We start from the raw sequence: 13,213 nt of genomic DNA on the forward strand, positions 1-13,213 counted from the left end.
TGGTTATAAACCTAGTAAATCACATGGTTATAAACCCACTAAATCACATGGTTATAAACCTAGTAAATCACATGGTTATAAACCCACTAAATCACATGGTTATAAACCTAGTAAATCACATGGTTATAAACCCACTAAATCACATGGTTATAAACCCAGTAAATCACATGGTTATAAACCCAGTAAATCACATGGTTATAAACCCAGTAAATCACATGGTTATAAACCCAGTAAATCACATGGTTATAAACCCAGTAAATCACATGGTTATAAACCTAGTAAATCACATGGTTATAAACCTAGTAAATCACATGGTTATAAACCCAGTAAATCACATGGTTATAAACCCAGTAAATCACATGGTTATAAACCCAGTAAATCACATGGTTATAAACCTAGTAAATCACATGGTTATAAACCCAGTAAATCACATGGTTATAAACCCAGTAAATCACATGGTTATAAACCCAGTAAATCACATGGTTATAAACCCAGTAAATCACATGGTTATAAACCCAGTAAATCACATGGTTATAAACCCAGTAAATCACATGGTTATAAACCCAGTAAATCACATGGTTATAAACCCAGTAAATCACATGGTTATAAACCCAGTAAATCACATGGTTATAAACCCAGTAAATCACATGGTTATAAACCCAGTAAATCACATGGTTATAAACCCAGTAAATCACATGGTTATAAACCCAGTAAATCACATGGTTATAAACCCAGTAAATCACATGGTTATAAACCTAGTAAATCACATGGTTATAAACCCAGTAAATCACATGGTTATAAACCCAGTAAATCACATGGTTATAAACCCAGTAAATCACATGGTTATAAACCCAGTAAATCACATGGTTATAAACCTAGTAAATCACATGGTTATAAACCCAGTAAATCACATGGTTATAAACCCAGTAAATCACATGGTTATAAACCCAGTAAATCACATGGTTATAAACCCAGTAAATCACATGGTTATAAACCCAGTAAATCACATGGTTATAAACCTAGTAAATCACATGGTTATAAACCCAGTAAATCACATGGTTATAAACCCAGTAAATCACATGGTTATAAACCCAGTAAATCACATGGTTATAAACCCAGTAAATCACATGGTTATAAACCCAGTAAATCACATGGTTATGAACCCAGTAAATCACATGGTTATAAATCCAGTAAATCACATGGTTATAAACCTAGTAAATCACATGGTTATAAACCTAGTAAATCACATGGTTATAAACCTAGTAAATCACATGGTTATAAACCCAGTAAATCACATGGTTATAAACCCAGTAAATCACATGGTTATAAACCCAGTAAATCACATGGTTATAAACCCAGTAAATCACATGGTTATAAACCTAGTAAATCACATGGTTATAAACCCAGTAAATCACATGGTTATAAACCTAGTAAATCACATGGTTATAAACCCAGTAAATCACATGGTTATAAACCCAGTAAATCACATGGTTATAAACCCAGTAAATCACATGTTTATAAACCCAGTAAATCACATGGTTATAAACCTAGTAAATCACATGGTTATAAACCTAGTAAATCACATGGTTATAAACCCAGTAAATCACATGGTTATAAACCCAGCAAATCACATGGTTATAAACCCAGTAAATCACATGGTTATAAACCCAGTAAATCACATGGTTATAAACCCAGTAAATCACATGGTTATAAACCCAGTAAATCACATGGTTATAAACCTAGTAAATCACATGGTTATAAACCTAGTAAATCACATGGTTATAAACCCAGTAAATCACATGGTTATAAACCCAGTAAATCACATGGTTATAAACCTAGTAAATCACATGGTTATAAACCTAGTAAATCACATGGTTATAAACCCAGTAAATCACATGGTTATAAACCCAGTAAATCACATGGTTATAAACCCAGTAAATCACATGGTTATAAACCCAGTAAATCACATGGTTATAAACCCAGTAAATCACATGGTTATAAACCTAGTAAATCACATGGTTATAAACCTAGTAAATCACATGGTTATAAACCCAGTAAATCACATGGTTATAAACCCAGTAAATCACATGGTTATAAACCCAGTAAATCACATGGTTATAAACCCAGTAAATCACATGGTTATAAACCCAGTAAATCACATGGTTATAAACCCAGTAAATCACATGGTTATAAACCCAGTAAATCACATGGTTATAAACCTAGTAAATCACATGGTTATAAACCCAGTAAATCACATGGTTATAAACCTAGTAAATCACATGGTTATAAACCTAGTAAATCACATGGTTATAAACATAGTAAATCACATGGTTATAAACCCAGTAAATCACATGGTTATAAACCCAGTAAATCACATGGTTATAAACCTAGTAAATCACATGGTTATAAACCCAGTAAATCACATGGTTATAAACCCAGTAAATCACATGGTTATAAACCCAGTAAATCACATGGTTATAAACCTAGTAAATCACATGGTTATAAACCTAGTAAATCACATGGTTATAAACCTAGTAAATCACATGGTTATAAACCTAGTAAATCACATGGTTATAAACCCAGTAAATCACATGGTTATAAACCCAGTATATCACATGGTTATAAACCTAGTAAATCACATGGTTATAAACCTAGTAAATCACATGGTTATAAACCTAGTAAATCACATGGTTATAAACCTAGTAAATCACATGGTTATAAACCCAGTAAATCACATGGTTATAAACCCAGTATATCACATGGTTATAAACCTAGTAAATCACATGGTTATAAACCTAGTAAATCACATGGTTATAAACCTAGTAAATCACATGGTTATAAACCTAGTAAATCACATGGTTATAAACCCAGTAAATCACATGGTTATAAACCCAGTAAATCACATGGTTATAAACCCAGTAAATCACATGGTTATAAACCCAGTAAATCACATGGTTATAAACCCAGTAAATCACATGGTTATAAACCCAGTAAATCACATGGTTATAAACCCAGTAAATCACATGGTTATAAACCTAGTAAATCACATGGTTATAAACCTAGTAAATCACATGGTTATAAACCCAGTAAATCACATGGTTATAAACCTAGTAAATCACATGGTTATAAACCCAGTAAATCACATGGTTATAAACCCAGTAAATAACATGGTTATAAACCCAGTAAATCACATGGTTATAAACCCAGTAAATCACATGGTTATAAACCCAGTAAATCACATGGTTATAAACCCAGTAAATCACATGGTTATAAACCTAGTAAATCACATGGTTATAAACCCAGTAAATCACATGGTTATAAACCCAGTAAATCACATGGTTATAAACCCAGTAAATCACATGGTTATAAACCCAGTAAATCACATGGTTATAAACCCAGTAAATCACATGGTTATAAACCCAGTAAATCACATGGTTATAAACCCAGTAAATCACATGGTTATAAACCCAGTAAATCACATGGTTATAAACCCAGTAAATCACATGGTTATAAACCCAGGAAATCACATGGTTATAAACCAGTAAATCACATGGTTATAAACCCAGTAAATCACATGGTTATAAACCTAGTAAATCACATGGTTATAAACCTAGTAAATCACATGGTTATAAACCCAGTAAATCACATGGTTATAAACCCAGTAAATCACATGGTTATAAACCCAGTAAATCACATGGTTATAAACCTAGTAAATCACATGGTTATAAACCCAGTAAATCACATGGTTATAAACCCAGTAAATCACATGGTTATAAACCCAGTAAATCACATGGTTATAAACCCAGTATATCACATGGTTATAAACCCAGTAAATCACATGGTTATAAACCTAGTAAATCACATGGTTATAAACCCAGTAAATCACATGGTTATAAACCCAGTAAATCACATGGTTATAAACCCAGTAAATCACATGGTTATAAACCCAGTAAATCACATGGTTATAAACCCAGTAAATCACATGGTTATAAACCCAGTAAATCACATGGTTATAAACCCAGTAAATCACATGGTTATAAACCCAGTAAATCACATGGTTATAAACCAGTAAATCACATGGTTATAAACCCAGTAAATCACATGGTTATAAACCTAGTAAATCACATGGTTATAAACCTAGTAAATCACATGGTTATAAACCCAGTAAATCACATGGTTATAAACCCAGTAAATCACATGGTTATAAACCCAGTAAATCACATGGTTATAAACCTAGTAAATCACATGGTTATAAACCCAGTAAATCACATGGTTATAAACCCAGTAAATCACATGGTTATAAACCCAGTAAATCACATGGTTATAAACCCAGTATATCACATGGTTATAAACCCAGTAAATCACATGGTTATAAACCTAGTAAATCACATGGTTATAAACCCAGTAAATCACATGGTTATAAACCCAGTAAATCACATGGTTATAAACCCAGTAAATCACATGGTTATAAACCCAGTAAATCACATGGTTATAAACCCAGTAAATCACATGGTTATAAACCCAGTAAATCACATGGTTATAAACCCAGTAAATCACATGGTTATAAACCCAGTAAATCACATGGTTATAAACCCAGTAAATCACATGGTTATAAACCCAGTAAATCACATGGTTATAAACCCAGTAAATCACATGGTTATAAACCCAGTAAATCACATGGTTATAAACCCAGTAAATCACATGGTTATAAACCCAGTAAATCACATGGTTATAAACCTAGTAAATCACATGGTTATAAACCCAGTAAATCACATGGTTATAAACCCAGTAAATCACATGGTTATAAACCCAGTAAATCACATGGTTATAAACCCAGTAAATCACATGGTTATAAACCCAGTAAATCACATGGTTATAAACCCAGTAAATCACATGGTTATAAACCCAGTAAATCACATGGTTATAAACCCAGTAAATCACATGGTTATAAACCTAGTAAATCACATGGTTATAAACCCAGTAAATCACATGGTTATAAACCCAGTAAATCACATGGTTATAAACCCAGTAAATCACATGGTTATAAACCCAGTAAATCACATGGTTATAAACCCAGTAAATCACATGGTTATAAACCCAGTAAATCACATGGTTATAAACCCAGTAAATCACATGGTTATAAACCTAGTAAATCACATGGTTATAAACCCAGTAAATCACATGGTTATAAACCCAGTAAATCACATGGTTATAAACCCAGTAAATCACATGGTTATAAACCCAGTAAATCACATGGTTATAAACCCAGTAAATCACATGGTTATAAACCCAGTAAATCACATGGTTATAAACCCAGTAAATCACATGGTTATAAACCTAGTAAATCACATGGTTATAAACCCAGTAAATCACATGGTTATAAACCCAGTAAATCACATGGTTATAAACCCAGTAAATCACATGGTTATAAACCCAGTAAATCACATGGTTATAAACCCAGTAAATCACATGGTTATAAACCTAGTAAATCACATGGTTATAAACCTAGTAAATCACATGGTTATAAACCTAGTAAATCACATGGTTATAAACCTAGTAAATCACATGGTTATAAACCCAGTAAATCACATGGTTATAAACCCAGTAAATCACATGGTTATAAACCCAGTAAATCACATGGTTATAAACCCAGTAAATCACATGGTTATAAATCTAGTAAATCACATGGTTATAAACCTAGTAAATCACATGGTTATAAACCTAGTAAATCACATGGTTATAAACCCAGTAAATCACATGGTTATAAACCCAGTAAATCACATGGTTATAAACCTAGTAAATCACATGGTTATAAACCTAGTAAATCACATGGTTATAAACCTAGTAAATCACATGGTTATAAACCCAGTAAATCACATGGTTATAAACCCAGTAAATCACATGGTTATAAACCCAGTAAATCACATGGTTATAAACCTAGTAAATCACATGGTTATAAACCCAGTAAATCACATGGTTATAAACCCAGTAAATCACATGGTTATAAACCTAGTAAATCACATGGTTATAAACCCAGTAAATCACATGGTTATAAACCCAGTAAATCACATGGTTATAAACCTAGTAAATCACATGGTTATAAACCTAGTAAATCACATGGTTATAAACCTAGTAAATCACATGGTTATAAACCTAGTAAATCACATGGTTATAAACCCAGTAAATCACATGGTTATAAACCCAGTAAATCACATGGTTATAAACCCAGTAAATCACATGGTTATAAACCTAGTAAATCACATGGTTATAAACCTAGTAAATCACATGGTTATAAACCCAGTAAATCACATGGTTATAAACCCAGTAAATCACATGGTTATAAACCTAGTAAATCACATGGTTATAAACCCAGTAAATCACATGGTTATAAACCCAGTAAATCACATGGTTATAAACCTAGTAAATCACATGGTTATAAACCCAGTAAATCACATGGTTATAAACCCAGTAAATCACATGGTTATAAACCCAGTAAATCACATGGTTATAAACCCAGTAAATCACATGGTTATAAACCCAGTAAATCACATGGTTATAAACCCAGTAAATCACATGGTTATAAACCTAGTAAATCACATGGTTATAAACCCAGTAAATCACATGGTTATAAACCCAGTAAATCACATGGTTATAAACCTAGTAAATCACATGGTTATAAACCCACTAAATCACATGGTTATAAACCTAGTAAATCACATGGTTATAAACCCACTAAATCACATGGTTATAAACCCAGTAAATCACATGGTTATAAACCCAGTAAATCACATGGTTATAAACCCACTAAATCACATGGTTATAAACCTAGTAAATCACATGGTTATAAACCCACTAAATCACATGGTTATAAACCTAGTAAATCACATGGTTATAAACCCACTAAATCACATGGTTATAAACCTAGTAAATCACATGGTTATAAACCCACTAAATCACATGGTTATAAACCCAGTAAATCACATGGTTATAAACCCAGTAAATCACATGGTTATAAACCCAGTAAATCACATGGTTATAAACCCAGTAAATCACATGGTTATAAACCTAGTAAATCACATGGTTATAAACCTAGTAAATCACATGGTTATAAACCTAGTAAATCACATGGTTATAAACCCAGTAAATCACATGGTTATAAACCCAGTAAATCACATGGTTATAAACCCAGTAAATCACATGGTTATAAACCTAGTAAATCACATGGTTATAAACCCAGTAAATCACATGGTTATAAACCCAGTAAATCACATGGTTATAAACCCAGTAAATCACATGGTTATAAACCCAGTAAATCACATGGTTATAAACCCAGTAAATCACATGGTTATAAACCCAGTAAATCACATGGTTATAAACCCAGTAAATCACATGGTTATAAACCCAGTAAATCACATGGTTATAAACCCAGTAAATCACATGGTTATAAACCCAGTAAATCACATGGTTATAAACCCAGTAAACCACATGGTTATAAACCCAGTAAATCACATGGTTATAAACCCAGTAAATCACATGGTTATAAACCCAGTAAATCACATGGTTATAAACCTAGTAAATCACATGGTTATAAACCCAGTAAATCACATGGTTATAAACCCAGTAAATCACATGGTAATAAACCCAGTAAATCACATGGTTATAAACCCAGTAAATCACATGGTTATAAACCTAGTAAATCACATGGTTATAAACCCAGTAAATCACATGGTTATAAACCCAGTAAATCACATGGTTATAAACCCAGTAAATCACATGGTTATAAACCCAGTAAATCACATGGTTATAAACCCAGTAAATCACATGGTTATAAACCTAGTAAATCACATGGTTATAAACCCAGTAAATCACATGGTTATAAACCTAGTAAATCACATGGTTATAAACCTAGTAAATCACATGGTTATAAACCCAGTAAATCACATGGTTATAAACCCAGTAAATCACATGGTTATAAACATAGTAAATCACATGGTTATAAACCCAGTAAATCACATGGTTATAAACCCAGTAAATCACATGGTTATAAACCTAGTAAATCACATGGTTATAAACCCAGTAAATCACATGGTTATAAACCCAGTAAATCACATGGTTATAAACCCAGTAAATCACATGGTTATAAACCCAGTAAATCACATGGTTATAAACCCAGTAAATCACATGGTTATAAACCTAGTAAATCACATGGTTATAAACCCAGTAAATCACATGGTTATAAACCCAGTAAATCACATGGTTATAAACCCAGTAAATCACATGGTTATAAACCTAGTAAATCACATGGTTATAAACCCAGTAAATCACATGGTTATAAACCCAGTAAATCACATGGTTATAAACCCAGTAAATCACATGGTTATAAACCCAGTAAATCACATGGTTATAAACCCAGTAAATCACATGGTTATAAACCCAGTAAATCACATGGTTATAAACCCAGTAAATCACATGGTTATAAACCTAGTAAATCACATGGTTATAAACCTAGTAAATCACATGGTTATAAACCTAGTAAATCACATGGTTATAAACCCAGTAAATCACATGGTTATAAACCCAGTAAATCACATGGTTATAAACCCAGTAAATCACATGGTTATAAACCCAGTAAATCACATGGTTATAAACCTAGTAAATCACATGGTTATAAACCCAGTAAATCACATGGTTATGAACCTAGTAAATCACATGGTTATAAACCCAGTAAATCACATGGTTATAAACCCAGTAAATCACATGGTTATAAACCCAGTAAATCACATGGTTATAAACCCAGTAAATCACATGGTTATAAACCTAGTAAATCACATGGTTATAAACCTAGTAAATCACATGGTTATAAACCCAGTAAATCACATGGTTATAAACCCAGTAAATCACATGGTTATAAACCCAGTAAATCACATGGTTATAAACCCAGTAAATCACATGGTTATAAACCCAGTAAATCACATGGTTATAAACCCAGTAAATCACATGGTTATAAACCTAGTAAATCACATGGTTATAAACCTAGTAAATCACATGGTTATAAACCCAGTAAATCACATGGTTATAAACCCAGTAAATCACATGGTTATAAACCTAGTAAATCACATGGTTATAAACCTAGTAAATCACATGGTTATAAACCCAGTAAATCACATGGTTATAAACCCAGTAAATCACATGGTTATAAACCCAGTAAATCACATGGTTATAAACCCAGTAAATCACATGGTTATAAACCCAGTAAATCACATGGTTATAAACCTAGTAAATCACATGGTTATAAACCTAGTAAATCACATGGTTATAAACCCAGTAAATCACATGGTTATAAACCCAGTAAATCACATGGTTATAAACCCAGTAAATCACATGGTTATAAACCCAGTAAATCACATGGTTATAAACCCAGTAAATCACATGGTTATAAACCCAGTAAATCACATGGTTATAAACCCAGTAAATCACATGGTTATAAACCTAGTAAATCACATGGTTATAAACCCAGTAAATCACATGGTTATAAACCCAGTAAATCACATGGTTATAAACCTAGTAAATCACATGGTTATAAACCTAGTAAATCACATGGTTATAAACCTAGTAAATCACATGGTTATAAACCTAGTAAATCACATGGTTATAAACCCAGTAAATCACATGGTTATAAACCCAGTATATCACATGGTTATAAACCTAGTAAATCACATGGTTATAAACCTAGTAAATCACATGGTTATAAACCTAGTAAATCACATGGTTATAAACCTAGTAAATCACATGGTTATAAACCCAGTAAATCACATGGTTATAAACCCAGTATATCACATGGTTATAAACCTAGTAAATCACATGGTTATAAACCTAGTAAATCACATGGTTATAAACCTAGTAAATCACATGGTTATAAACCTAGTAAATCACATGGTTATAAACCCAGTAAATCACATGGTTATAAACCCAGTAAATCACATGGTTATAAACCCAGTAAATCACATGGTTATAAACCCAGTAAATCACATGGTTATAAACCCAGTAAATCACATGGTTATAAACCCAGTAAATCACATGGTTATAAACCCAGTAAATCACATGGTTATAAACCCAGTAAATCACATGGTTATAAACCCAGTAAATCACATGGTTATAAACCTAGTAAATCACATGGTTATAAACCCAGTAAATCACATGGTTATAAACCCAGTAAATCACATGGTTATAAACCCAGTAAATCACATGGTTATAAACCCAATAAATCACATGGTTATAAACCCAGTAAACCACATGGTTATAAACACAGTAAATCACATGGTTATAAACCCAGTAAATCACATGGTTATAAACCTAGTAAATCACATGGTTATAAACCCAGTAAATCACATGGTTATAAACCCAGTAAATCACATGGTTATAAACCCAGTAAATCACATGGTTATAAACCCAGTAAATCACATGGTTATAAACCTAGTAAATCACATGGTTATGAACCCAGTAAATCACATGGTTATAAACCCAGTAAATCACATGGTTATAAACCCAGTAAATCACATGGTTATAAACCCAGTAAATCACATGGTTATAAACCCAGTAAATCACATGGTTATAAACCTAGTAAATCACATGGTTATAAACCCAGTAAATCACATGGTTATAAACCTAGTAAATCACATGGTTATAAACCCAGTAAATCACATGGTTATAAACCCAGTAAATCACATGGTTATAAACCCAGTAAATCACATGGTTATAAACATAGTAAATCACATGGTTATAAACCCAGTAAATCACATGGTTATAAACCCAGTAAATCACATGGTTATAAACCTAGTAAATCACATGGTTATAAACCCAGTAAATCACATGGTTATAAACCCAGTAAATCACATGGTTATAAACCCAGTAAATCACATGGTTATAAACCCAGTAAATCACATGGTTATAAACCCAGTAAATCACATGGTTATAAACCTAGTAAATCACATGGTTATAAACCCAGTAAATCACATGGTTATAAACCCAGTAAATCACATGGTTATAAACCCAGTAAATCACATGGTTATAAACCTAGTAAATCACATGGTTATAAACCCAGTAAATCACATGGTTATAAACCCAGTAAATCACATGGTTATAAACCCAGTAAATCACATGGTTATAAACCCAGTAAATCACATGGTTATAAACCCAGTAAATCACATGGTTATAAACCCAGTAAATCACATGGTTATAAACCCAGTGAATCACATGGTTATAAACCTAGTAAATCACATGGTTATAAACCTAGTAAATCACATGGTTATAAACCTAGTAAATCACATGGTTATAAACCCAGTAAATCACATGGTTATAAACCCAGTAAATCACATGGTTATAAACCCAGTAAATCACATGGTTATAAACCCAGTAAATCACATGGTTATAAACCTAGTAAATCACATGGTTATAAACCCAGTAAATCACATGGTTATAAACCTAGTAAATCACATGGTTATAAACCCAGTAAATCACATGGTTATAAACCCAGTAAATCACATGGTTATAAACCCAGTAAATCACATGGTTATAAACCCAGTAAATCACATGGTTATAAACCCAGTAAATCACATGGTTATAAACCTAGTAAATCACATGGTTATAAACCCAGTAAATCACATGGTTATAAACCCAGTAAATCACATGGTTATAAACCCAGTAAATCACATGGTTATAAACCTAGTAAATCACATGGTTATAAACCTAGTAAATCACATGGTTATAAACCCAGTAAATCACATGGTTATAAACCCAGTAAATCACATGGTTATAAACCCAGTAAATCACATGGTTATAAACCTAGTAAATCACATGGTTATAAACCTAGTAAATCACATGGTTATAAACCCAGTAAATCACATGGTTATAAACCCAGTAAATCACATGGTTATAAACCTAGTAAATCACATGGTTATAAACCCAGTAAATCACATGGTTATAAACCCAGTAAATCACATGGTTATAAACCCAGTAAATCACATGGTTATAAACCCAGTAAATCACATGGTTATAAACCCAGTAAATCACATGGTTATAAACCCAGTAAATCACATGGTTATAAACCTAGTAAATCACATGGTTATAAATCCAGTAAATCACATGGTTATAAACCCAGTAAATCACATGGTTATAAACCCAGTAAATCACATGGTTATAAACCCAGTAAATCACATGGTTATAAACCCAGTAAATCACATGGTTATAAACATAGTAAATCACATGGTTATAAACCCAGTAAATCACATGGTTATAAACCTAGTAAATCACATGGTTATAAACCCAGTAAATCACATGGTTATAAACCCAGTAAATCACATGGTTATAAACCCAGTAAATCACATGGTTATAAACCCAGTAAATCACATGGTTATAAACCCAGTAAATCACATGGTTATAAACCCAGTAAATCACATGGTTATAAACCTAGTAAATCACATGGTTATAAACCCAGTAAATCACATGGTTATAAACCCAGTAAATCACATGGTTATAAACCTAGTAAATCACATGGTTATAAACCCAGTAAATCACATGGTTATAAACCCAGTAAATCACATGGTTATAAACCCAGTAAATCACATGGTTGTAAACCCAGTAAATCACATGGTTATAAACCCAGTAAATCACATGGTTATAAACCCAGTAAATCACATGGTTATAAACCCAGTAAATCACATGGTTATAAACCTAGTAAATCACATGGTTATAAACCTAGTAAATCACATGGTTATAAACCTAGTAAATCACATGGTTATAAACCTAGTAAATCACATGGTTATAAACCCAGTAAATCACATGGTTATAAACCCAGTAAATCACATGGTTATAAACCCAGTAAATCACATGGTTATAAACCCAGTAAATCACATGGTTATAAACCTAGTAAATCACATGGTTATAAACCCAGTAAATCACATGGTTATAAACCTAGTAAATCACATGGTTATAAACCCAGTAAATCACATGGTTATAAACCCAGTAAATCACATGGTTATAAACCCAGTAAATCACATGGTTATAAACCTAGTAAATCACATGGTTATAAACCTAGTAAATCACATGGTTATAAACCTAGTAAATCACATGGTTATAAACCTAGTAAATCACATGGTTATAAACCCAGTAAATCACATGGTTATAAACCCAGTAAATCACATGGTTATAAACCCAG

This window comes from Salvelinus alpinus, chromosome 21, assembly GCF_045679555.1.
Source record: "Salvelinus alpinus chromosome 21, SLU_Salpinus.1, whole genome shotgun sequence".
Lineage (NCBI taxonomy): Eukaryota > Metazoa > Chordata > Actinopteri > Salmoniformes > Salmonidae > Salvelinus > Salvelinus alpinus.